The sequence below is a fragment of the Herpailurus yagouaroundi genome, unplaced genomic scaffold, assembly GCF_014898765.1.
Source record: "Herpailurus yagouaroundi ecotype Mexico unplaced genomic scaffold, PumYag 189, whole genome shotgun sequence".
NCBI classification, from domain to species: Eukaryota; Metazoa; Chordata; class Mammalia; order Carnivora; family Felidae; genus Herpailurus; species Herpailurus yagouaroundi.
Window position 1 is genome coordinate 7,952,479 of NW_024412420.1, and position 25,950 is coordinate 7,978,428.

At 37.3% G+C, this 25,950-nt stretch overlaps 1 long non-coding RNA gene across 4 annotated transcripts in view; it reads right to left on the reverse strand.

Annotated features, from left to right (window-relative positions):
• Window positions 1-25,950, reverse strand: part of LOC121044768 (uncharacterized) — a 184,468-nt gene that overhangs the window by 132,402 nt on the left and 26,116 nt on the right. For all 4 annotated transcript variants that reach the window (XR_005797468.1, XR_005797467.1, XR_005797466.1 and 1 more), the window contains exon 4: window positions 25,796-25,856. This is a non-coding gene — a long non-coding RNA (uncharacterized LOC121044768). The remainder of the gene's footprint in view (window positions 1-25,795; window positions 25,857-25,950) is intronic.

Here is a 25,950-nt window from a genome sequence, read left to right on the forward strand (position 1 = left end):
GCCATAGCAACTTCTTACTCAACATGTCTCTGGAGACAAGGGAAACAAAAGCAAAAATGAACTACTGGGACCTCATCAAAATAAAAAGCTTCTGCACAGCAAAGGAAACAATCAGCAAAACTAAAAAGCAACTGATGGAATGGGAGAAGATTTTTGCAAATGACATATCAGATAAAGGGTTAGTATCCAAAATCTATAAAGAACTTATCAAACTCAACAACCAAAAAACAAATAATCCAGTGAAGAAATGGGCAAAAGACATGAATAGACACTTCTCCAAAGAAGACATCCAGATGGCCAACCGACACTTGAAAAAATGCTCAACATCACTCATCATCAGGGGAATACAAATCAAAACCACAATGAGATACCACCTTACACCTGTCAGAATGGCTAACATTAACAACTCAGGCAACAACAGATGTTGGCGAGATTGTGGAGAAAGAGGATCTCTTTTGCATTGTTGGTGGCAATGCAAGCTGGTGGAAAACAGTATGGAGGTTCCTCAGGAAACTAAAAATAGAACTACCGTGCAACCCATTAATTGCACTACTAGGCATTTATCCACGGGATAGCCAAAGTATGGAAACCGCCCAAATGTCCATTGATAGATGAATGCATAAAGAAGAAGTGGTGTGTATATATATATATATATATATATATATATATATATATATAATGGAGTATTACTTGGCAATCAAAAAGAATGAAATCTTGCCATTTGCAACTATGTGGATGGAACTGGAGGGTATTATGCTAAGTGAAATTAGTCAGTCAGAGAAAGACAAAAATCACATGACTTCACTCATATGAGGACTTTAAGAGACAAAACAGATGAACATAAGGGAAGGGGAACAAAAATAATATAAAAACAGGGAGGGGGACAAAACAGAAGAGACTCATAAATATGGAGACAAACGGAGGGTTACTGGAGGGGTTGTGGGAGGGGGGATAGGCTAAATGGGTAAGACACTTAGGAATCTACTCATGAAATCATTGTTGTACTATATGCTAAGTAATTTGGATGTAAATTTTAAAAACTAAAAGATAAAATTTAAAAAATAAAGAAAAAAGGAAAAAAAGAAAAAAACATGAAGGATGTAAATGATTGGGAGAATAATGAAGAAGAAATCATTAAGAACATACTGGCTTCAGGTTGGATGTCTCTAAAGCAGAGCATAAATTTGCAATGCTTTAGGGGCTATTATCCAGAAGGGTGAAATGGAAATAAAATACAAAATAGGTACTCAAGAAGTTGACTTATAGATGAGGCTCATAAGTAGCAATATTGATCACTGTTGAAGACAGAAATGCAAAATGTAGTTTTTCACAAAATGGAGGGCTTTAAGAAAACAGAAATTTCCAAGTGGGAATGGGGTGTTCAAGATAGAGGTTTAATATAATAAGATGGGTCAGGATGTAAGTCATCAAGGCTGAAAATTTACCAGACTATTTCTTTAATGAGAACTATGATCTCACTTAGTCAGAGAGATGGACCCTTAAAGAGCCAAGTACGAGAAACTTCAAAATTTTGACTTTAAAAATTTAAAGGTGAATCTCTGGTGGATTGGAACAAGGAATCACCAAACTCCAGAGCCTGTAGAAACTGCAGAAATTATCTATTTGTTTTAAAGAGAGCATATGGAGACACATCAAATTGGGTTACTTGCTCTAGATCCTATAGGAAAAAATTAATAGATTTACAAAATAAAAATGGTACATATGGATCCCGGAAGGACATTCAGTTAGCTATTGTTGAGTGAGAGGTGATAACAGGACTCTAAAACAAAAGTATCCATTTAGGAAAATAGTCATTAGCATGGAATTGAAGACTGGTACACAAACGTCAGTCAAAAAAGAGAGTATAAATTCAAGTACAACTCCAAGAATTTGGCATTAGGGGAAGCCCATGAGTAGAAGGAGAAGACAGGAGAAGAAAAGAAAGAACAAAATTATTTAGATGAAGGATGTAGAAACACAGACAGAAAACAGAGAAAATGGAAGAGCTTGGGGGCAAGTTAGAATGACTTTCAAGAGGGACAGGAAAGCATAGTTATCTACAGAGCTATTTGCTGCTCATTTCAGATAGAAGGGAGACAGGATAGACATCAGATGTAAGAGAGAGGATATACAACAAAGCACATTGAGGTATTATATTATAATAATTAAGAACCTAGGTTCTGGAGATAAATCTAAATTCAGATCCTACTTTCTACTTAGCTATTGTGGGAATTTGGATGACTTGCATTCTAAATCCCATTTAAAACCAAAAACCAAAACCTACAAATAACTACCTTTAAGAATTGTTTTGAGGCGCGCCTGGCTGGGTCAGCAGGTTGAGCGACCACGTCTTGATTTTGGCTCAGGTCATGATCCCGGGGTCCTGGATTGAGCCCCGTGGTGAGCTCTGTGCTGAGCATGGAACCTGCTTGGGATTCTCTCTCTCAGTAATCTCTGCCCCTCCCCTGCTGTCTCTGTCTCTCAAAATAAACAACAACAACAACAACAACAACAACAACACAAAGAACTGTGATAAAGATGAATAAGGTGGGAAATGGAAACAAACAAGCAAGCAAACAAAAAACACTTAAGTTTTAAAGCAGGCACATAGTCACATTTGCACACTACAAGTACTACCATGTGCAATACACAGATGTTGGTCCCAGAAGAGAGAGGTGAAAGAAGACTAGTTGAGAGATGGTGGTGAGTGTCTAGGCAGGAAAAAAAATGAAGACAGTTAAACTGAATCAATGAAAGTAGAGAACAGGACAAAGACTGACAAAGAGGCTGAAGTACAATACATCTTAAACCCAGGAACAATTTGAGAAATCCATGTTTTAAGTGAGCCCCATCAATGACGACAATCACAGGCAGATCTATCTGCTTGGGACATATTATGGCATTTGTGTCTTCTCTGTTGTGGATTATGGAATTGGAGGTATTATAGCAATCAGGATGCTGAGGATGAAGTGTTATGAGTGTGTTCTTGAACTATATCTCTGCGATACATATTTTGTGAGAATAACTGGTCTGTAGTGCATCCTGAAGTTAATATTTGGAAATAGAAGTTATATTTACATCTAAATCACATTTTAGTGTGGTAGCATAAAGGGGAAAATGTTTTTACTGTTCTCGGCAATAATGCTATATTTTACCTTCACTCTGGGGTTTTAGACAGAAAAATAAAGTGTTAGCAAAAAGAAATTAAATGGCTCTGTTGTGATATCTTTTTTACAGTTTATTATTTTTTAATCCAAATTCCATTCTATATGTGAGGATTCTATGAAAAACAAAAAAATGTAGAGAGACAGATTCAATATCCTTCTTCTCCTTTTGGAATTCATTTACTGATAAAATGGCTATTCTGTCAAGAATTATCATCATAAAAAGAGACATCAAAAGAATCACTTTCTCTATTCCTTTTCGAGCAAATTATTTCTGCTGTTCTTTCATAAGTCACTGCTCTGACTGAGACAAACCTTACAACGGAAGACCACATTTCAGCCATTGATGTCCTGATACCATAGACTGGTCAACCTATTGGACAAAACTGCTTAAATATTTAATTACTTAACTGTTTATGAGAATATTTGACATTGAAGAATCTTTACCTTCTAAAAAAAAATACGGACTCCAAGTTTCAAAGCATATGAAGTACCATGAGAAAGACAGAGATGAGACTACCAGAGGTCTCCTTGAAGATGATGTCTTAAAGATGGTCAAGCTGTGTGAACAGATGAAGTCTGTTTCATGGTGCTAGACTGTCAGCAAAGCAGCTATTTTCATTCATGTTACTGAATCAATCACTCTTTATTGCAACGTCATTCTATGAAACTGTTGATTCTTTTTTGTTAAAACTCTATTTAGTCTGATCTTAATATTGTTACACCAGGCTTCTTTCATTTATATTTGGCTATCTTGTCCATACCTCCTATTTTAAAGACTTTTTTGTGAATTTCTCTGTAAGAACTCTTGCAAGCAACATTGCTGAGCGTTTAAGCTGAGTTTCAAAAATCTAATCTGAAAGACTATTATAAACAGGCTTATTCTGTTAGCATTTATTCTATTTATTTATTAACACTTGTTTTTTCTAGTTTTTTGCTCTGATTGGGTAAATTTTTCTTTTTATTTTTTTTAATTTGAGAGAGAGAGAGAGACAGAGAGAGAGAGAGAAAGACAGAGAGAGAGAGAGAGAGAGAGAGAGAGAGAGAGAGAGAATCTCAAGCGTGGAGCCCAACACAGGGCTTGATCACAGGACCCTGGGATCATGACCTGAGCCAAAATCAAGAGTCAGACTGACTGAGCTACCCAAGTGCCCCTGCTTGGGCAAAGTTTTCTTTATCCCTTTCTTTCTTTTTTTTGTTAACGTTTATTTATTTTTGAGACAGAGAGAGACAGAGCATGAATAGGGAGGGTCAGAGAGAGGGAGACACAGAATCTGAAACAGGCTCCAGGCTCTGAGCTGTCAGCACAGAGCCTGACGCGGGGCTCGAACTCACGGACCACCAGATCATGACCTGAGCTGAAGTCGGCCGCTTAACTGACTGAGCCACCCAGGCACCCCATCTTTATCCCTTTCTTTTAAAATATGCTTTTCTGAGACAACTGATGGAATGGGAAAAGATATTTGCAAATGACATATTGGATAAAAGGTTAGTATCCAAAATCTATAAAGAACTTACCAAACTCCACACCCAAAAAACAAATAATCCAGTGAAGAAATGGGCAGAAGACATGAATAGACACATTTCCAAAGAAGACTTCCAGATGGCCAACAGACACATGAAAAGATGCTCAATGTCACTCATCATCAGGGAAATACAAATCAAAACCACACTCAGAAACCACCTCACACTGGTCAGAGTGGCTAAAATGAACAAATCAGGAGACTATAGATGCTGGACAGGATGTGGAGAAATGGGAACCCTCTTGCACTGTTGGTGGGAATGCAAACTGGTGCAGCCGCTCTGGAAAATAGTGTGGAGGTTCCTCAAAAAGTTAAAAATAGATCTACCTTATGACCCAGCAATAGCACTACTAGGAATTTACCCAAGGGATGCAGGAGTGCTGATGCATAGGGGCACATGTACCCCCATGTTTATAGCAGTGCTTTCCACAATATTCAAATTATGGAAAGAGCCTAAATGTCCATCAACTGAGGAATGGATAAAGATGTAGTTTATATATACAATGGAATACTACTTGGCAATGAGAAAGAATGAAATCATGCCATTTGCAGCAACATGGGTGGAACTGAAGGGTACTATGCTAAGTGAAATAAGTCAGTCAGAGAAGGACAGATATATGTTTTCACTCATATGTGGATCTTGAGAAACTTAACAGAAGACCATGGAGGAAGGGAATGGGAAAAAAAATAGAAACAGAGAGGGAGGTAGGCAAATCACAAGAGACTCTTGAATACAGAGAATAAACTGAGGGAGGATGGGGGGGCAGGGAGAGGGGAAAGTGGGTGATGGGCATTGAGGAGAGCACTTGTTGGGATGAGCACTGGGTGTTGTATGTAAGCCAATTTGATAGATAGATAAATAAATAAATAAATAAATAAATAAATAAATAAATAAATAAAATATGCTTTTCTGCTTTATTGGTTTGTAAATTTGAGATAAGAATTTTAAATGTTCACTGGTTACACTTAAAATTTTAATATATGGACCTCACTGTACATTTTTCTAATAAGCCAAAATTATTTCATTCCACTCTGTTCCTCCCAAGTAGAAAAGGACCCCCATGTGTTTTAACTCTCTTAACACTTCATCCACATGTTCCTTATTAAATTGTTTTCTAAATGTGTCAAGCACAAATAAATTATTAATTATAGTAAATATTGAATTAAATGAACAAGTATATTTCATTACTTTTTATCATGCTATTTTTTCTCACACCAGATTCTTACACTCTTGCCTTTTCTTTATGTTGAAGTACCTCTGTTAATAGTTCTTTCAAGAAAGTCTATGGGTAAGAAACTCCCATTAGTCTGATTTTTTTTTTTTACTTCATCCTAACTCTTGAATGACAGTTTAACTGGCTACAGAATTCTGAACTGCCAGTTATGTTAACTCAACACTTTGAAGATGCTACTCTGCTATCTTCTGGCTCGTATTGTTGTTGAAGAGAAGCTTGCTATTTATTAGCAGCCATATGTATGCAATTTTTCTTTTTATCTGATAATGTTATTTTTTATTTGCTAATTAATATTTTGTCTTTAACCTTAATGTTCTGTAGTTTTACTAAAATGTGTATAGTTATAAATTTATTTTAATCTGCTTTCTATTTGGCACTCAGCTCTCTGGGTTCGGCTGTGGACTATGTCTTACACTTTGGAAAATTCCCAGCCATTATCTCTTTCAATCTTGCTTCTTTGCCATCCTTTCTGTTCTCTTCTTACTGAATGCCTAGTAAATCAATATTGGTGTCTTCTAATCTGTTCCCTGTAACTCCAGACTAAAGTATCCCATCTACATCGGAAGTATGGCCTTCCAATCTCCATCCCTTTTGCTTTTGTCTGCTTATTTATCAATATCCTTTATTTTTTTTATGAATGGTATCTTCTCATTGGTATCTTTGGACATTTAAAATTCCTTATTTAAATTGTTGGCTGTGCTTTTAGCATGATTGTTTCTCACTTTTTGCTTGTTTGTATTTTTTTAATTTTTTTTAACATTTATTTATTTTTGAGACAGAGAGAGAGCACGAACAGAGGAGGGTCAGAGAAAGAGGGAGACACAGAATCTGAAACAGGCTCCAGGCTTTGAGCTGTCAGCACAGAGCCCGATGCAGGGCTCGAACCCACGGACCGTGAGATCATGACCTGAGCTGAAGTCGGATGCTTAACCGACTGAGCCACCCAGGCGCCCCTGCTTGTTTGTATTTTGATTTTCAGGCATCTCTTCACTGAGACTTCCCTCCTCTTTCTCCCTCCTTGCCTCATGCCCCATTTACACTCAAATTTCTCTTTCTGTCAGTTATGTATTGATCTTCACACAAGTCCTTGAGATTGCTATAATAGCACCTGGTCTCACAGGGGCAGCTCAGTCCTGTCCTCCAAGCACAGCTGCAATACTGGGAATCCAGTCAGTGAACCATCATGGAGCTTAATCTGGGCTTTGGCTGGTGAGGTGCGAGGCCAAGCCTGCTTCCTCTTGGCTGTTTGGGAAAAAGCTTCACATAAGCCATCTTATCAGCAGGTGAATGTCAGCCCCAATGTGAGTTGGCCTTCTTTCACCAAGTGCGGGGCATGAGCACACCTCTGCTTTTAAGATAAAAGTTTGGTTTGTGTCTCCTGTGTCTGAGCACCAATTTTTATGGTATCACTTAAAGAAACCACCTTCATCTGCCTGCAGACTTAAAGCCAAGCAGCTTCTGTTTAAAAATACATTTTACTCTCTATGTTCTCCCCCATTTCCTCAAATACACATGAAAAAAAGTAAACCTTGGATTGTTGGTGTTATTCTTTTTGACTTCTAAACATCTGATTTGTGGATCCTAGAACATAACTTCTGTTCCTGTATCTACAATAATTCCTCTCTGTCCTACCTTGATAGAAAAATCTAAGATCTGGCCTCCTATCTGTTTATGCAAATAGAGATCTTTTCATCTGGATGTGTGATTCAGTTATATCTGGATTTTATATTTGGTATTCCCCACATAAACACACACACACACACACACACACACACACACACACACTCTTGAGAATGAAAGAGAACAAATGTATACACATAGGGAAATGCAAGATTGCTAACATGGGACTCTGATGTATCATAATAAGGTGTGCTGCGGTCTTTGTTTTTCATTTTGTTTTATTTTGTTTTGCTTTTACTTTAGCTGGATAACAATGCATGCTTCCAAAAGTAACGTTTCCTTTAATCAGGCCCAATACCCTGGAAGAGAGCCCATGAGAGCAAAGTTGATGACTGAATTCCCACAGCTTTCAAAATACTATTTTCCCTTGCTGAGCTGTCAGCCGTCAAAGGCAGAAACTATAGATTGCTAATACATGGCTATAGTCTAAGTGGTACAGCATATTCCTTGGTCTTGAAGAAATTGAAAAAGAAATCCCAAACTGCCCATAGCTTGCAGTGGTTTCATGTTCAGAAATCAAGAGGAATTTCCGAATGGAAAATTTATGGCTGATGGAACCTAAGTAGAGTGACAGAAGCTCATATGGAAAAGCTATAAACAAATCTCAAGTGAAGGTCTTACCCAAGCCTACAGATTTTATATCTTGGGCAGAGGGCTCCAAGGGCATATTTCAAAGTTAACAAACTGATACATAAAACCATTCTTGTGACAGCAAAGGCTGCCTTCCCCAGGTCTATTTAAATTGCTCTATTCCTAAGGGACAGCAGAAGCCAATATTTAATGTGTGTGTGTGTGCGCACATGCATGTGTGTGTGATCTGCCTTGCTATTTGTCCTTTTTTTCTATCTTAAATTCAATTTTTTTAGTGTTCATTCTGGCTTCCCCAATTTCAATGTACTTTATATCTTAGAGCAATTAGGTTCATAGCAAAACTGAGCAAGATGTACACAGTTCTCATATACCCCCATAAGCCCACTCCCTCCAGTCTCCTCCACTATCAACATCCCACACAGGGTAACATTTGTTACAATTAACAAACCTATGATGGCATATCATCACCATCGAAAGATCATAATTTTCATTACAGTTCACTCTTGGCGTGGTACATTCTAAGGGTTTGGACAAATATGTAAGGATATATATCTACCACACAGAATAGTTTTATTGCCCTAAACTCCTCTGAGTTCTGCCTAGTCATCCCTCCCTGCTCTCTACCAACCATTGGCAACCACTTTTTACTGACTCCATAGTTTTGTCTTTTTCAGATTGTTGTATAATTGGATTCTTGCAATATATAGTCTTTTCAGGTTGATTTCACCTAATAATATGCATTTAAGTTTCTTCCATATATTTTATTTTCCTTTTTTTAAGTTTATTTTGAGAGATAGAGAGAAAGTGGGGGAGGAGCAGAGAGAGGGAGACAGAATCCCAAGCCAGTTCTGAGCTGTCAGCACAGAGCTGGATGCAGGGCTCATACTCATAAACCATGAGATCATGACTGAAGCAGAAGTCAGACACTTAACTTACTGAGCCACCCAGGTGCTCCACTTTCATGTATTTTCATGGCTTGATAGTTTTTTTTTTCTTTTTTTTTTTTTTTCCCCAGTGCTGAGTAATTTCCCACTGTCTGGATTTACCACAGTTAATTTACCCATTCATCATCTTCTTTTTTTTTTTAATGTTTATTTATTTTTGAGACAGAGAGAGACAGAGCATGAGCAGGGGAGGGGCAGAGAGAGAGGGAGACACAAATCTGAAGCAGGCTCCAGGCTCTGAGCTGTCAGCACAGCTCCAACTCACGAACCATGAGATCATGACCTAAGCTGAAGTTGGATGCTTAACTGACTGAGCCATCCAAGCACCCCATTTAATTTTTTTAAAGTTTAGTTATTTATTTTGAGAGAGAGAAAGTGTGAGCAGTGCGGTGGGGGAGAGAGAATCCCAAGCAGGCTCCTCACTGTCATCTTAGAGCCTGACATGGGGCTCGAACTCATGGACCATGAGATCATGACCTAAGCTGAAGTCGGAGGCTCAACCGACTGAGCCACCCAGGTGCCCCTACCCATTCACCTTCTAAAGGACATCTTGATTGCTACCAAATTTTGGCAGTCACAATAGAGCTGCTACAAACATCCATGTGCAGGCTTTGTGTGGACCTAAGTTTTTAATTCATATGGGTAAATATCAAAGAAAATAATTGTTGGATGGTATAGTAATAGTATGTTTACTTTTGCAAGAAATGGCCTGTCTCCTAAAGTGGCTATACCATTTTGCATTCCCACTAGGAATGAATGAAAGTTCCCGTTGGTCCACATCCTCACTAGCATTTGGTGTTGGTAGTGTTTTGAAATTTTCGCCATTCTAATAGGTGTGCAGTAATACCTCATTATTGTTTTAATTTGTAATTCCATAAAGACACATGGTGTGGAACATCTTTTCATATGTTTAGTTGCCATCTATATATCTGCTTTGGTGAAATGTCTGTTCAAATCCTTTGTCCAGTTTTTTCATCAGCTTCTTTTCTTATTGTTGAATTTTAAGAGTTATTTGTATATAACAGTTAACAGTCCTTTATCATATATGTCTCATATACATATTTCCTCCCAGTCTGTGACTTATCTTCTCATCTTCTTCACAGTGTCCTTTGCAGAGCATAAGTTTTTAATTTTAATAACATTTGCTTATCAATTATTTCTTTCATGAATTGTGCTTTAGGATTGTATTGAAAAAGACATCACCATACCCAGGGCATATAAATTGTATCCTAGGTTATCGTCTAGGAGTTGTATAGTTTCACATTTTACAAGATGTCTATGATCCATTTCGAGTTAATTTGTGATAAGTGTATAACATATGTGTTTGTTTTCTTTTTCTCCTTTTCCTTCTCCTTCCTCTCCCTCTTCTTTTTCACATACGAATATCTAGTTGTTGCCTCACCATTTGTTGAAAAGACTATGTCCAATCCATTGTCAAAGAACATTTGACCATATTATGGGCATCTATTTCTGGGCTCTGTTCTGTTTCATTGATCTATTTGTCTATTCTTTCACCAATACCACACTGTCTCAATTACTATAGCTTTAAAGTGAGTCTTGAAGTTGGGCAGTGCCAGTACTCCTGTTTTTGCTTTTCTCCTTCAATATTGTGTTGGCTATTCTAGGTCTTTTGTCTCTCCATATAAACTTGAAGGACTTTGTGAATACCCACAAAATAACTTCCTGGAATTTTGATTTGGATTGCATTGAATCTATAGGTCAATTTGGGAAGAACTGACATCTAGACAAATTTGAGGTTTTTGTATCTATGTACATGGGAAAGCTCTCCATTTATTTAGTTCTTTGATTTTTTTCATCAGTTTTATAGTTGTCTCATTTAGATCTTGTACATATTTTGTTAGATTCATACCTGCATATTTCCTTTTTTTTAGGATGCTAATGTAAATGATAGTTTAATTTCAAACTCCACTTGTCTGTTGCTGTTACATAGAAAAATGATTGGTTTTTGTATATTAACCTTGTATCCAGCAATCTTTCTATAGCCACCTATTAGTCCCAGAAGTCTTTGTTTGGTTTGTTTTCTTTTGCAATTCTTTTGGATTTTCTATGTAGATAATCATGTCATCTTTGATAAAAAACAATTTTATTTCTTCCTTCTCAATCTGTATTCCTTTCATTTCCTTTTCTTGTCTTGTTGTGGTAGCTAGAGCTTCCAGTACAACAATGAAAAGAAATGGCAAGAGGAGGCATCCTTCCTTTGTTCCTGAACTTATCAGTAAAGCTTCTAGTTTCTCACTGTTAAGTATGACATTAACTATAGTTTTTGTTGTTGTTTGTTGCTTGTTTTTTCCTTTTTGTTTGTTTTTCTTTTTTTTCTAGACATTCTTTATCAATGTGTAGAAGTCTCCCTCTATTCCTAGTGTGCTGGGAATTTTATCATAAAATGGTGTTGGATTTTGTCGATTGCTTTCTGCAACTATTGAAATAATCATGTGATTTTTCCTCCTCAGTCTGTTTATGTGATGGATAACATTAATTGACTTTCCATTTGTTTGCTAATATTTTGTTTAGGGCTTTGCATCTATATTCATGAGATACAGATTTGCCTCTAGTTTTCTTTTCTGGTAATGTTTTATCATGGTTTTGGTATTAGAGTAATGCTGGCCTCCTAGAAAGGGTTAAGAAGTATTCCCTCTGCTTCTATGTTATGGAAGAGATTACAGAGAACTGGTATAAGTTCTTCCTTAACTGTTTGGTAGTATTCAACCGGTAAACCCATCTGAATCCCAAACTTTAAAATATATTTTAATGAGAGAACATCAGGAAAATGCTTAAAAAACAAAAACTCTTCTTTTCTCTCTTGAGTTTTCCTTAACAACACCATCTTAATCACGCTTTGTAGTACTTGTTTCTTGCATATCAGTTTGACTTAAGATAAACACCACCTGACTCTACAAGAGTCTAGAAGTACTTAAAGCTCTAGTGAAATACTTAAAGCTCACAGCTGGGTAGTGAAGTATTTAAAGCTTTAGTGAAGTACTTAAAGTAGTACTTCAGTACTACTAGAGAAGTATTTAAAGCTCATAGCTGAATATATCACTAATGTACCACACTATTCATAAAACAAATCCTGAGTTTGATCCACTTATGGGTTAGTTAATTTTGCCATGCTTCATGACCTTAGTGGAGCCTATGCTAAAATATATACATTGCTCATTAGAGCACCATAGAGAATGTTTCGACTGATCAATACAAATCTATAAACACTACCGAAGTCTAAGTTATAGACATACAAACACTGTTTGTCAGTAGCATCTACCTTGCACACAAAAGTCACATATGCGGTAAGTTCGAGGAATGCCAACTTTCAAAGAATTCTAGCCTGAGGAAACCTATATGGTCTCAGGCAAATAACTTCTACTGTATAGTTCCATAGAACAGTGTTACATAAATTTAATCTTAATTTTGTGCTTACCTTATGCATTCATGTCAACAAATATTCAAGTTGTTGCCATAACTGAGATGTTGTTCTTGTTGGAAGGGATACAAACATACATGTGTTGTTGACCCTTTACACAAGGAACTTTGGATCAAGTAAGGGGGGAAAAGACAGATTAATTAAAAAATGAAAAGTAAGTTGTGATATTTTAATAAATAACCAATAAAGTGCTATAGCTTAATAGATAAACAGAAAAATAATTTAGATTGGAGACAATAGCTAAAGGTTTATTTCAAGAAGTAAAGCTTAATGTGCTTTATAAAACAGATGAACTTCCTAATAGGTGAATATATCTGGATTTCTGCATATTATAATGTTTGAAGGAGTATTTATCCAGAAGCTTCAAGTACTAATTTGGATTGATTTTCAAATTAAAGCTGTCACTATGCATTACATTTTTCAGAGGCAGCACAGTATTTAAAACAGTGACATTTTTAATGCATTTTATCACATAATTAAAGTTCCTTTGTGTAGACAAGGTTTTATCTTAATCTAGTCCAATTAACAAGAATGCATTATTCCTACATCTTGCATAATGACAGTGATGATGAAGAGGAAGATGATAATGGTAATAGTGAACAGTTACTGAGTGTTTCACAGGTATCAGACAGTATGCTAATGCTGTTATACAATACATGTAATACCTTTCTAATTCTACAAAAATTCTAGAAGGCAGATCATATCAGTATCTCTTCTTTATGGATAATAAGACTGAAACAAATAGTACCTCATTACAGATAAGTCCTACTTTAAGAATTGTAAATATATGAAAGGTGAGTTCTGAACATACAATAAAATGAGCAGTGACTGTTTGCTTTCTAAAAGCAAACAGTTCAATTATCAACATATTTGGCAACTAATTTTCCAGACACTGATGTGGATGCTGAGTTATGAAGAAAATAGAAATATGCCCCTGTCCCCAGGAGACTACAATATAAGAAATCTGAAAAACAAACAAAGAAAACAATGACAATATGATACATATAATATGAAGAATTAGAAGTAGCAAAGTACAGATAATAAATAGTGCCTCCACTCCTAACAGTCTCATACACTGTTTTTTGGAATTTGGGATCCACAGTCAAATTGATTTGCCATTGGCATTTATCAACAAAAAGTTGTCTAGAAATTAAAAACATAATCATAATATATCACTTGGTAAAAAGTGAACAGTATTTACATAATCAGAATTAATCAGAATTTTTAAAATGTTTTGATGTTGGCATCTTTATCTATAAAATGGTAATAATATTTCTGAAAATAATATTTCCATGAAAAACTGTTGTAAGAATTAAACAATATGCATAAGAGACTCTTAAAAACTGAGAACGAACTGAGGGCTGATGGGGGGTGGGAGGAAGGGGAGGGTGGGCAATGGGTATTGAGGAGGGCACATTTTGGGATGAGCACTGGGTGTTGTATGGAAACCAATTTGACAATAAATTTCATATATTGAAAAAAAATAAAAGCATTCCAATTTAAAATAAATACATAAATAAATAAATATCTGTATCACCTACTTATTAACAATCCTAATACCTCCAACCCAAATCTTGCCTGAGATTCAGATTTACATAATAAATTACTCATATTGCCAAAAAAAAAGAATTAAACAATATGATGTATGGAATGTGCTTGGTAGAGTACTTAGCATATAGACATAGTTCATAAATTGTACCCATTAAAAAATGAATTCTCAGACACATGAGAACCTACACAATTCATAGTGAGAAAGCAAGAATAAGAAATGACCATTAAAAATTGTAAGTCCCATAAAAGAAGTTTAACACTGTCAGTAAAACCGTTTGATGACACAGTAAACAATACTTCCCATAGATTTAAAAAAAATACAAAAACAGGAGATGAAATATATGAAAATTAAGAAAATAGTAAAGAGATCCAACATCCAACTAACAGGGACTAGAGAAACCAGGAGATGGGTGTTCTCTAAAAATTAATGTGTCCCAGAACTAAAGGGCATACATCTATTTATGGTCCTACAGAGAGCACAATACAATAAGTGAGGGAAAATAAAACACCCACATTAAAGCATGTCATACTAAAACTTTACCATAACTGGGTAAGGTGCTAAAAGATTCCTGAAAACAAAGGCAAAACAAGGCAAAAGATCAGGATGGCATTATACTTACAAACAGAAACACTGAAAGGTAAGAGACAATGGAACAATGACTACAAAATTATGAAGGATAATACTTTCTAAACTATCATTCTTGACCAAACATATTATCAATAAAGTACAAGAGAAAGACAAAGACATTTTAAGACATCAATAATCTCAGGTTCCTGGGTGGCTCAATCAGTTGAAAATCTAACTCATAGTTTCAACTCAGGTCATGATCTCATGGTTGGTGAGTTCAAGCCCCACTTGGGGCTCTGTGCTGACAGTGTGGAGCCTGCTTGGGATTCTCTCTCTCCCTCTCTCTCTCTGCACTTCCCCCACTCACTTTCTTTGTGTCTAAAAATAAATAAACTTAGTAAAACTTTGTAAAAAAGATATCAATGATCTCAAGATTTTTGCCTCCCATCCACTCTTGATTAATAGGTATTGTTACAAAGTTAAGAAATAAAATAAGAAAGAAGCAGCTCTATTCTAGGAAATAGGGCTTAACACAGAAGAGCTGTCTAGAAAAGAATGTATTTAGTGAAACAAAGAATAGTAGAGAGCCGTGCAGCCATAACCTAAAGAAGAGCCCAATAGATTGGGGCAGAAAGATAGAACAGTTCTCTAGGGAGCTACTCAGGTCAGTGGGGAATAAATAATATGTATGTTAGACAAGGGAATATGAGAAGTTTCCTCATGCATTTGGATATTTGGAAATTATATAATTTAAATTTTATTTGAAAATTCTGAAAATAATACTGGTAGGTGTTTGGAAGATCTGTTTAAGAATTTAGAAAAAAAATATATTAATTTTCACATAAAACACCAGACCAAAAAAATGAAACACAAAATTTAGGAAGAGCCAAGAGTTGTATAGGAAAATGAACATTATTGTAATATATTATTTGGTGGCAACAAATGAACAACATTTATGAATAAGAAAAATGCTACTATGACTACGAAATGCCAAAAATTCCATGAAGTTGAGTCAGGTTTGGAAGGTTCTGGGAAGGAAGCATGGAGGCTGTGAGGTAGGCCAATAAGAGAATTAAATGTTTACCTACCATGAATGAAATCTGAAATCCTTTAATGCAAATAGCAGTAGAAGCAAATTGCTTTGAAACACAGGGGGCGCCTGGGTGGCGCAGTCGGTTAAGCGTCCGACTTCAGCCAGGTCACGATCTCGCGGTCCGTGAGTTCGAGCCCCGCGTCGGGCTCTGGGCTGATGGCTCGGAGCCTGGAGCCTGTTTCCGATTCTGTGTCTCCCTCTCTCTCTGCCCCTCCCCCGTTCATGCTCTGTCTCTCTCTGTCTCAAAAATAAATAAAAACGTTGAAAAAAAAATTAAAAAAAAAAAAAAGAAACAGAATGGTGGCTTCTGAGAGGTAGTTCTGGGCAGTGCGATGTCATGGGAAGAAAACGGTCCCTTTTTGATATGAGTCTGATAACATTATTTGCAATTTAGTATATGTGCTGCCGAAGTGAGCACAACATTATTTGCAATTTAAGTGATGTGTATGCTTGTATAACTCATAAAAATTTAAAAATACATTTCATTTTTTTTTTAATTTTCAAATTCATTTTGAAAGAGAGAGAGAGAGCAAGCGGGGGAGGGGGGGAGAGAGAGAGAGAGAGAGAGAGAGAGAGAGAGAGAGAGAGAGAGAGAAACCCAATCGGGTTGACAGCACAGGGCCTGATGCAGGGCTTGAACTCATAAACCGCGAGATCATGAGCGAGATCATGACCTGAGCCGAAATCAAGAGTCAGATGCTTAACTAACTAAGTCACCAGGTGTCCCAAAAATACATTTAAAAATATTAACTAAAATTGTAGTTTCCCAGAGGAATAAATGAATCATAGGTTTTGACCTGCTCACTTTCATTCTTTAAATCACTAAATCAAGTTTACCTTCTGTATCTGCTGAGTAAGTTTAATGTGATTTTTAGGACCTGTATCCCTCCCCCCGACCCCCCACACCCAATGCCTATATACACCAAACTTATTTTCACCTGCCTTCAGATGCTTCAGATGTCATTAATGGACATAAAATCCTTTTCTTGTATAATTAATAATAATGTACCTTAATTCAAATGCATTTATAAAGTTTCTCTCAGATATGAATGCATTTCCTTGTAACAGTAATTATTCAGCAAGTTAGCCTGATTAGGTTGTTGTTGTATGAGATGGTTCAACATTTCCAGAACGTTACCTGTGATAGTAATTTTGGAAAAAGAGAACCTAGCATAACTGGAACTTTGCCATGCTAGTTGAGCATTCAGCTTTTAGTACAGTGACCTCACCCCTGATGAATATCAGAATCACCTGAACTCAGAGTGAAAGATAAGTATAACAGGACAGCCCTGAAAACAGAAAAGGATTAGATGAGGTTTCATTCTTAATTTTTAAATATTTATTTATTTATTTATTTATTGAGAAAGAGAGAGACAGGGTGTGAGCGGGGGAGGGGCAGATAGGGAGACACAGAATCTTAAACAGACTCCAGGCTCTGAGCTGTCAGCACAGAGCCTGATGCGGGGCTCGAACCCATGAACTGTGAGATCATGACCTGAGCTGAAGTCAGACACCCAACCTACTGAGCCACCCAGGCACCCCTAGATAAGGTTTCATTCTTGCCCAAAACATCTTTTACAGAGAATTATTGCCTCCAGAGAAGCTACTCAAGGAACCAAAGTCTGAGAGATTTTTTTTTATGAGGTCTGGTGTCAAAACAAAACAAAAAAAAACAAGAAACAAAACAAAACAAAACAAAAACCCCAAAAACCCTGAAGCAACTAGATCCCTTTAGTGCTGAATAAAAATATGAAGAGAAAAAAAGGCAAAAAGATATGGAGAGAGAGAGAGAGAGGAATTTTCCATCACTTGTGAGGCTGAAGGTATAAAGGATGTGTCTGAGTGGCCACAATGGGCTATCTGCAAGCCAAGCCAAAATTATAAGGAAAGAAGCTACAAGAGGCACAATTTGGGCATTATGTTTGAAGAGAGGGCAGAAGTTTTGATACGTTCATCATGCAGAGTGGGCCAACAAGGTATCAAGAAATAGAAAACAAGATTGCACAGAAAATAGTGCTAGTCCAGTTGAAGATGGTGATCACTAATCTGCCCTTACTCTCTTCTTTGTCAACATGAAGCTTTGGGAAAGTCATTGACCCATCTAGGTCTCAGTTTCAAAAATGCAAACAAATGTTCCTGTCTTTGTCTGTGATGTGAGGAGCTAAATCGTGCCCCAGTTAATCCATCCAACATGTAACATTAGTGTTTCATCATTAGTAGGTCATTGCATATAAGGCTTGAGAAGGAAAATGAAAAGGCTGACAAGGCAAATCCCTGCTAACAAGTGCTTTGGGGTCTTTGCAGAGAAATCCATCCTTACAAGACTCGACACCCTGTGTCCAAGCATCATATTGACTATAATGGGTTTTTTTTCAGGTTAGAAGACATACTAAGTATTATAATTGATGAGATTTTTCTGGCCCTCAAATCAGTGTTTTTCAGGGCTTTGGGGACTTAATGAAATGCTGCCTGATATTTTCCTTCTCGTGCTGTATGTTTCCTATCAGATTTCCTACTGCAGCATTTTGATTATTTCTGTTTTGAAGCTTCTTCCTCCAAATTGCTTTCTGGGGCGGGGATCTGCAAGGAGATAAAAGTATGGTTTGTAATCTTACAGAGTGATTCAGGGATTAGGGCCCTGGCACAGAATCCCTTGCTTATATCCTGCTTACCTTGCCTTATAAAACTCTGTTCAAAATGTCCAGGGTTTCATCTGGGATGATAACACAGGATAGCAGAGAACCGTTTGTTGGAACTTTGAAATTGGCAGCTGTCCTTTGTTGCTTTTCCTCTGATGTAAGCATTTAACTTTTAGTACATGAACATCAGTGCCACTTAGGGAGTTTAAAAAATATAAATGTCCAGGCCTTACCCTTGGAGATTTAATTGGTCTTGGGTATGTCCAAAATATGTTTGCTTGTTTGTTCGTTTGTTTGTTTTTCCAAGTTTTCCAGGTATTTTTCATGGGCAGTCAGGATTGAGATCTCCCTACGCTAAGGGAATAAGTTATAGAAATTGTAGAATACTTTGGGAAAGAGTGTAAAGCATCTTCTCTGATTCAAAATGCTAAAAAAAAAATTCCCCCAAGATTTGCTAAATCAAGAACATCCAGTGATATAGAGTGGAGAAGGAGGTACATTCAAGAGAAGGTGGATTAATAATGCTTAGGATTGGGAGGGAGAGTGGATGTAGAAGGGAGAATGGAGAGTTTGGGTGAAGTTCTTTAAAATCTGAGACTTCCCCAGAGTACAGAAATTGCATGCAAGATTTCTATATGAAGCTCTCCATAACAGATTTTAAGAAAAATTAGGTGTATTTAAAGTCACTGTTGATATTTTGCAGGTCCCCTTAACATTGCACTTGCTATGAGTGTCATTTCAGCCAAGGGCCAGTGCTAATTTGCATGTCTGATCCCTTGATGCTAACAGACGTCAAAGCTTTGGAATGCTTCTTCTATGAGTAAGACTCAGCTGAAATACAGATGAGTTTTTAATTTTTGGAAATAGGGCATTCAGAATGGCAATATCCTGTTCAGAGGTTGATTAACTGTCTGCCTGATCCTGGGCTGGGTCCTTTATCCTACATCTGAGAGCTCAATGGTTCAAAGAAATCAAAATTATCCTTATGGCCCATCCTCTTTTTCTAATGCCCCTGCCTCTGAAAATATCCTGTCCCTTGGGCTTCAGGTATCTGTTTGACCTTGTTGTTTTCTTTCTCCCAAACTGTGTGACTTCCCTGTCTCATTGTTTCTGGGTTTGCCACAAGTTTGAAGATTTCTAATGGCAGAGTCACACATACAGCATCTGGAGACTTAAGAACTGTGCAAAGTTAAAGCAGGAGTTTGGCTTGAGGCGAATCCCTTGTGAGCAGTCAGGAATGCCATTCATTTCTAATTCTTGCTTCTCTAAACCCACAGGAAATAAATATGAGTAATATAGCCAGAGGATAGAGCTCTGGATCCGTAATGGTGGTTCCCTGATGTGGGAAATCACCCTTACTTTTCCCACCTGATACAAATAGCCATTTTAATTTATCTCTGAAGCGGAATTGAGGGTGATTGCCTTTTTTTCCCCTTTTTTTCTGCTGCTGCAAAGGGAAAAGAGAGGGTCTCTTGAGTGTTCTTTCCCATGGAAGGGCTTTAGCTAAAGAGAAAGCCTGCTGATTGTATACTTAATTTACATGCATTGGAAGGACTGATTCCTTCCCCTGCTAATTGGTGTGTGGTCCATTAATGTTGTAAGTCCTGGAGCAGCCCCTCTCCTGGTCAGTCACTTAAAGAAGCAGAGCCTGGGGAAATGCAAATTTCCATCCAGCTCTGCAGAGGAATGAAACTGTAGGAAGAGTAATGAATTGAGAACTTGTACATAGTCACCAAAATGAATTTTAATTTAGTTTCAGATTCGTAATATCTCTGTTCATGTAATCACTATTTGGTGTTCTGTGAGATTTTGGGTGAATTATTTTGTTTTACAATTGGTTACTACACAGTGTTTATTTTTTTAAATAAAAAATTCTTTATTTATTATTATTATTTTTTAAATAAAAACTTCTAAAAGCTAGAAAGTTGTCCTGAAATCCTTGAAGGAGGTATAATCTTCTTTTTGAGGATTGGGCTCTCTGGGAATAATATAATGTACTATAGTCACTTTAATCCTAAAACCTCTCCAAACCAGTTCCTGAGTGTGCTGGGCACTTAAGGATTATCTGCCCCTAGGCATTTAAGGGTCTCCAGTGTTTCTCTCTGTCAGCTTTCTGTTATTTGATGTCTCAACTTGTTTTCTCTGTCAAGTCATTTTTAGGGTGGTTATTACCAAACTCCATTGTTCAACTTATTGAAAACCTGCAAAATTTGGAAAAAATACTCAAGTTTGAAACCAAACTCAAGACAACCAAATACTTGCTTGTCTTCTATTTGCTGATAACAATTTGTGTGGCTAGTTGATTAATATTGAAAACCCTTCTTTTCTTCATTGTATATAGAATTAGGATTAAATGAGATGTTTATTTATTTATTTAATTTTTAAAAAAAATTTTTAATGCTTATTTATTTTTGAGACATAGATCATGAGCAGAAGGGGCAGAGAGAGAGGGATACACAGAATCTGAAATAGGCTCCAGGCTGGCAGCAGAGCCTGATGTGGGGCTCAAACTCACAAAATTGTGAGATCGTGGCCTGAGTCAAAGTCAGACACTTAACCAACTGAGTCACCCACGTGCCCCATAATGTTTATTTATTTTTGAGAGAGAGACAGAGCGTGAGCAGGTGAAGGGCAGAGATGGAGACACCGAATCCAAAGCAGGCTCCAGGCTCTGAGCTGTCAGCACAGAGCCTGACACGGGGCTCGAACCCACAAACCGTGAGGTCACAACCTGAGCGGAAGTCGGATGCTTAAGTGACTGAGCCACCTAGGTTCCCTGAGATATTGTATTTAGAGGATCTAGCACAGAGTCAAGCCCATGGCAAGAGCTAAACACATGGTAGGTTTGACCACGACTTCTGCAACTACCATGAACTAAAGTGCCGGGTGGCTCTCAACCAGAAAGTCCTAAGAAGCAACTTTCTGAGATAACAAGTATGTTCTAGGTCTTGATCTAGGTGATGGCATTGCTCTATGTCTCTGCCTAAGTCATTTAATTATGTAAAGGTTCATTAAGCTGTGGGCTTGAAATTTATGCATCCTACTAATTTTAAAAATGTGTTTTGTGAAAGCAGTTTATTATCACTTAATTGCTCTGACTTCAGAATCTTCCTAAACATTAATGTGATCGTCTTAATAAAAGTGATATATTAGTAGAGTATATAAATATAAACCAGGGCAGTCAGAAGACAATGTATGTGTCCATATGTATGAATGAGAAGGTAGCAGTTTGAAAGTTATAATATGTAGTTTGCTTAGATTATAAACGTATTTTCACCGTAGAAAATTTGGACAATGAAAACTTAAAAATTACCACCAAAGTCATAGAAAATAACTCCAGTTGTCATCATTCAGAGAAGACCAGTGTTAATATTTTCTAAGTAATCTTTTTGCACATAAACATATATACACATATACATGTCATATATATTTAATAATGTTGTACCTTACTGGTGCCACATACTATTTTTATTTATGATGTATTATTATATTCCCTCTATTTCAGATACTTTTATATTATTTTTAATGTCTGCAGAGAAGTTCATATATGAACGTATAATTTATAAATTTTGACATTTAGATTAGTTCTCCTTTTGATTTAATTATTGTTGCCTTGCAATAAACTTTTTTTTTGGTAAAACACTGAGTAAACCTACTTAGAAGTAGAATTGCTGGACTAAAATATATGTACATTTTAAAACTTTTGATAGCTATATCCAAATTACCCTTCCAAAAACTTATAGTTATTTACACTCCTCCCTACAGTGAATCACAGGCCATTTTTTCACATACTTGCCAGTGCTGAACACTAAAAAAAACCCCAAACTTTGCCAAAGAAATAGGCAAAATGCAACCTTTTCGATTATATTGCTTTGGTTACTAGTAAGGTTAATTTTGTTTTTTTAATTTTTGTTTTTATGTTTATTTACTTTTGAGGGAGAGGGAGAGAGAGAGAGACAGAGAGTCTGTGTGGGGGAGGGGTAGAGAGAGAGGGAGACACAGAATCAGAAGCAGGCTCCAGGCTCTAAGCTGTCAGCACAGAGCCTGATGTGGGGCTTGAACCCATGAACCGTGAGATCATGACCCGAGCTGAAGTCAGACACTTAACTGACTGAGCCACCCAGGCACCCCTCATGAGGTTAAATTTATATATAAAGGTATATTTTATATATATATATATATATATATATATATATATATATATATATATAAAGCTCCAGGCTGATAGCACAGCCTGGCGCAGGGCTCGAACTCACAAAATTGTATATATATATATATATACATATATATATATATATATACACACACACACATATATATAATTTTAATTGTATATATATAAATATAATTTTATAAGTATAATTAATAAGTATAATTTTAATTGTGTATGTATATATATATTTTTTACCTTCTATAACTCCTACATATATGTTTACTTTACTTTATCACAGTCTTAATCCAATTGTAATTATGTAGTATGAACCTGTCACATGTTTAGGACGTCAGGATTTTACATGGAGAAGGAGCATTATAAATTGCAACAGGATTTGGTCTAAGGACAACAGCTGGTTAAAACTCCACATGAGGTCACATTTTCAAAATGCCCCAGCAACACAGCTCAGTAGAGGTTTCCCTGGTGAAAGTAGTGGGTTCTCTTCTTCTTCAGTGAAACACAGTTGTCAAACCCTACGGGATTTTTTTCAAAAAAATTTTTTTAATGTTTATTTATTTTTAGAGAGACAGAGACAGAATGCAAGTGGGTTAGGGGCAGAGAGACAGGGAGACACAGAATCCGAAGCAGGCTCCAGGCTCTGAGCCGTCAGCACAGAGCCCGACTCGGGGCTCCAGCTCACGAGCTGTGAGATCATGACCTGAGCCGAAGTCGGACGTTCAACCAACTGAGCCACCCAGGTGCCCCAAACCCTAGGGGATTTTTTAAGGGAAAATGAAGTGATCCTTCTCTCTCAGCTCTGTTGGGGAACAATTTGCAAGACCCAAATATAAGAAACAACTTTTTCCTTCTCTTTTTCTGACCAATATTTCGGAGATCTGACCACTGAGCCAAGGACAAAACCATGATATACTAAATGTATGAAAGGATTGCCCCCAACACATGCTGTTTGGGAATTTGCACATAGTAGTGGGAACAGGGACAAAAAAAGGGCTACCCCTTGAATGTGCTGGTCCCAGTAAATATTTTGGGGGGAGGGGTTCTTTTCACTGCATAACACTTTGAGTAAATGGTGCCTTATTAAATTCATGGGCCATGTGAGGTATAGTGATTCATTGATAAAGAGCTAGCAAAATTGGCAAAGAAGCATATATTCACTCTCCTATGTCCTATCAGTTAGTATATGTGAAGAATGTTTGTAGTACTTAAACACCACCTTTTCCTGCACAAATCCAAGAACCACCTCTTTGTCAATCTCTCTCTCTGTTTTCCCCCCTGTATGTCAAGTCTGCAATTCCTGGCTAACTTTACATCTCTTAACATAAAAAAAATAAAACAGAAATAAAACAAATAAAACAGAAGTGACACTGCTATTGGCCGCAGTGACACTGCCCTTTGGAATCTGTGTGTGTTGCAATATTATAGATCCTGCTGCCTCTGCAATTCCTAATCGCATTTACTCAATACTGGCGACATACTCATGATGCTGCAACCTCTGCTCTATCACCAGGGACCACTGAAGTCCAGTGATTCTTTCAAGGTTTTTACTCTGCTTTGTTGACGATGACCACAAATGCAATTTTATCCAGAGTATGCAGGAAAATGTCAACAATTTTACCCAGAGTAGGTAAGAAAATGCGAACATTTTCCTGTCATGTTAAATTTATTATTTGGAATTTCCTTGAGTAAACGTAAAACCACATCTTTCCTGGAATTTTTTTTTAATGTTTACTTATTTTTGAGAGAGAGAGAGAGACAGAGCATGAGCCGGGGAGGAGCAGAGAGAGTGGGAGACACAGAATCTGAAACAGGCTCCAGGCTTTGAGCTGTCAGCACAGAGCCGACGACGCAGGGCTCCAACTCACAAATCGTGAGATCATGACCTGAGCCGAAGCTGGACGCTCCACTGACTGAGCCACCCAGGCTCCCCTTTCCTGGAATTCTTTAAGCCATAATCACTGCATTTCTAGAATGGCCTCTTTCAATTTTGACCATACCTCTAGAGTGGTTCCATTCATGCAAGGGATGTCTCTCCCTCTAATCATGGACGAGGCCCAACTCGGGAGAGAATAACATCCTTAATGACAGACATCAGAGAAAAGAGCAGAAGAGCCCCTTTAGTTACATAGCAATGGTTTTAAAATCCTTGAGGAGATGCACAACAGCCACTCCAGGGGACAGCTACACCCTGGGAGCAGAGCTAGCAATGGGTGTGGCGCGAGAGCCCAGCTTACAGCACTAGAGGGCACATGGGTTAAAGACATGTGCCACCACTCCTGCTGTCCCACTCCTGTTGCTCTTGTGTGCTGTTGTCAGAACACACACTGGTGAGAACAAACACATAAGTCCACACATGTAGTCTAAGCCCAAGAGTCAGCTATGAGCCGTCTCATCGGTGGCCCTCAACTCATCATACGGGCAATGAAGGTGAGTGAGACTCGCCTCAAATCAGCACATGGCAGCCCAATCTCACACAACCTTGACGAAAACAAATATTGCACTGGACTATGTGAGTAATCTGATTACTGGTCTGCCCTTGTGGGGTTAACATAGATATTAATGTTTTTGTTTCCTGTTCTGGTCACAAAATTGGCATCTGCTCATTAAAAAGAAATGGACATATTCTAAAGGTAGCAAAAGAGAAGTCAATTAGAATGGCGTAATTCAATGTTAATGCCCTCAGTGGGCTTTGAAAAACTCAGTACTGGATTACAACCCAAAGAATAAATAAATATATATAAGTCCAAAGCAATATAAACAATGGATACATTAATAACCGCAGGAAGGATGTTCTTCACAGAAGTATTCCTGATAATATTTGTAAACATACTCCTCTTTAGGTAGTGTGCCTTCATGCCCCTCAACTTGCCTGTTGACTTTAAATGAACAGGGTATGGAAAAAGAAAAATGGTTACTTTACAGTAAAGACCCTTGGTAAACACTATCTCAGCCAGGTGATCCAGGTTAACACCATCAGTGATAAGCCATGTTGTTATCATGTCCTGCCCGGTATGACATGATGGCAAGGGCACTTCCCCTCTGGGGTACACTTTCGAAAAATCTATAAGCCCAGACTAATCATGAGAAAACATCAGAGACACCAAAATTGGGAAACATTCTAACAAGATCTGACAAGAGTTCTTCAGATTTTTCAAGGACTTGAAAAAATAAAACAGAAAAGACAGAGAAACACTCACAGACTGGAGAAGACTCCGGAAACATGGTAACCAAATGCAATGTGGTATCCTCAGTTAGATCCTGGAACAGAAAAATGATCTTAGTGAGAACACTGGTGAAAGGCGAATCAAGTGTGTAGTTGAGTTAATAATATTGTAAAACTGTTGAATTCTTC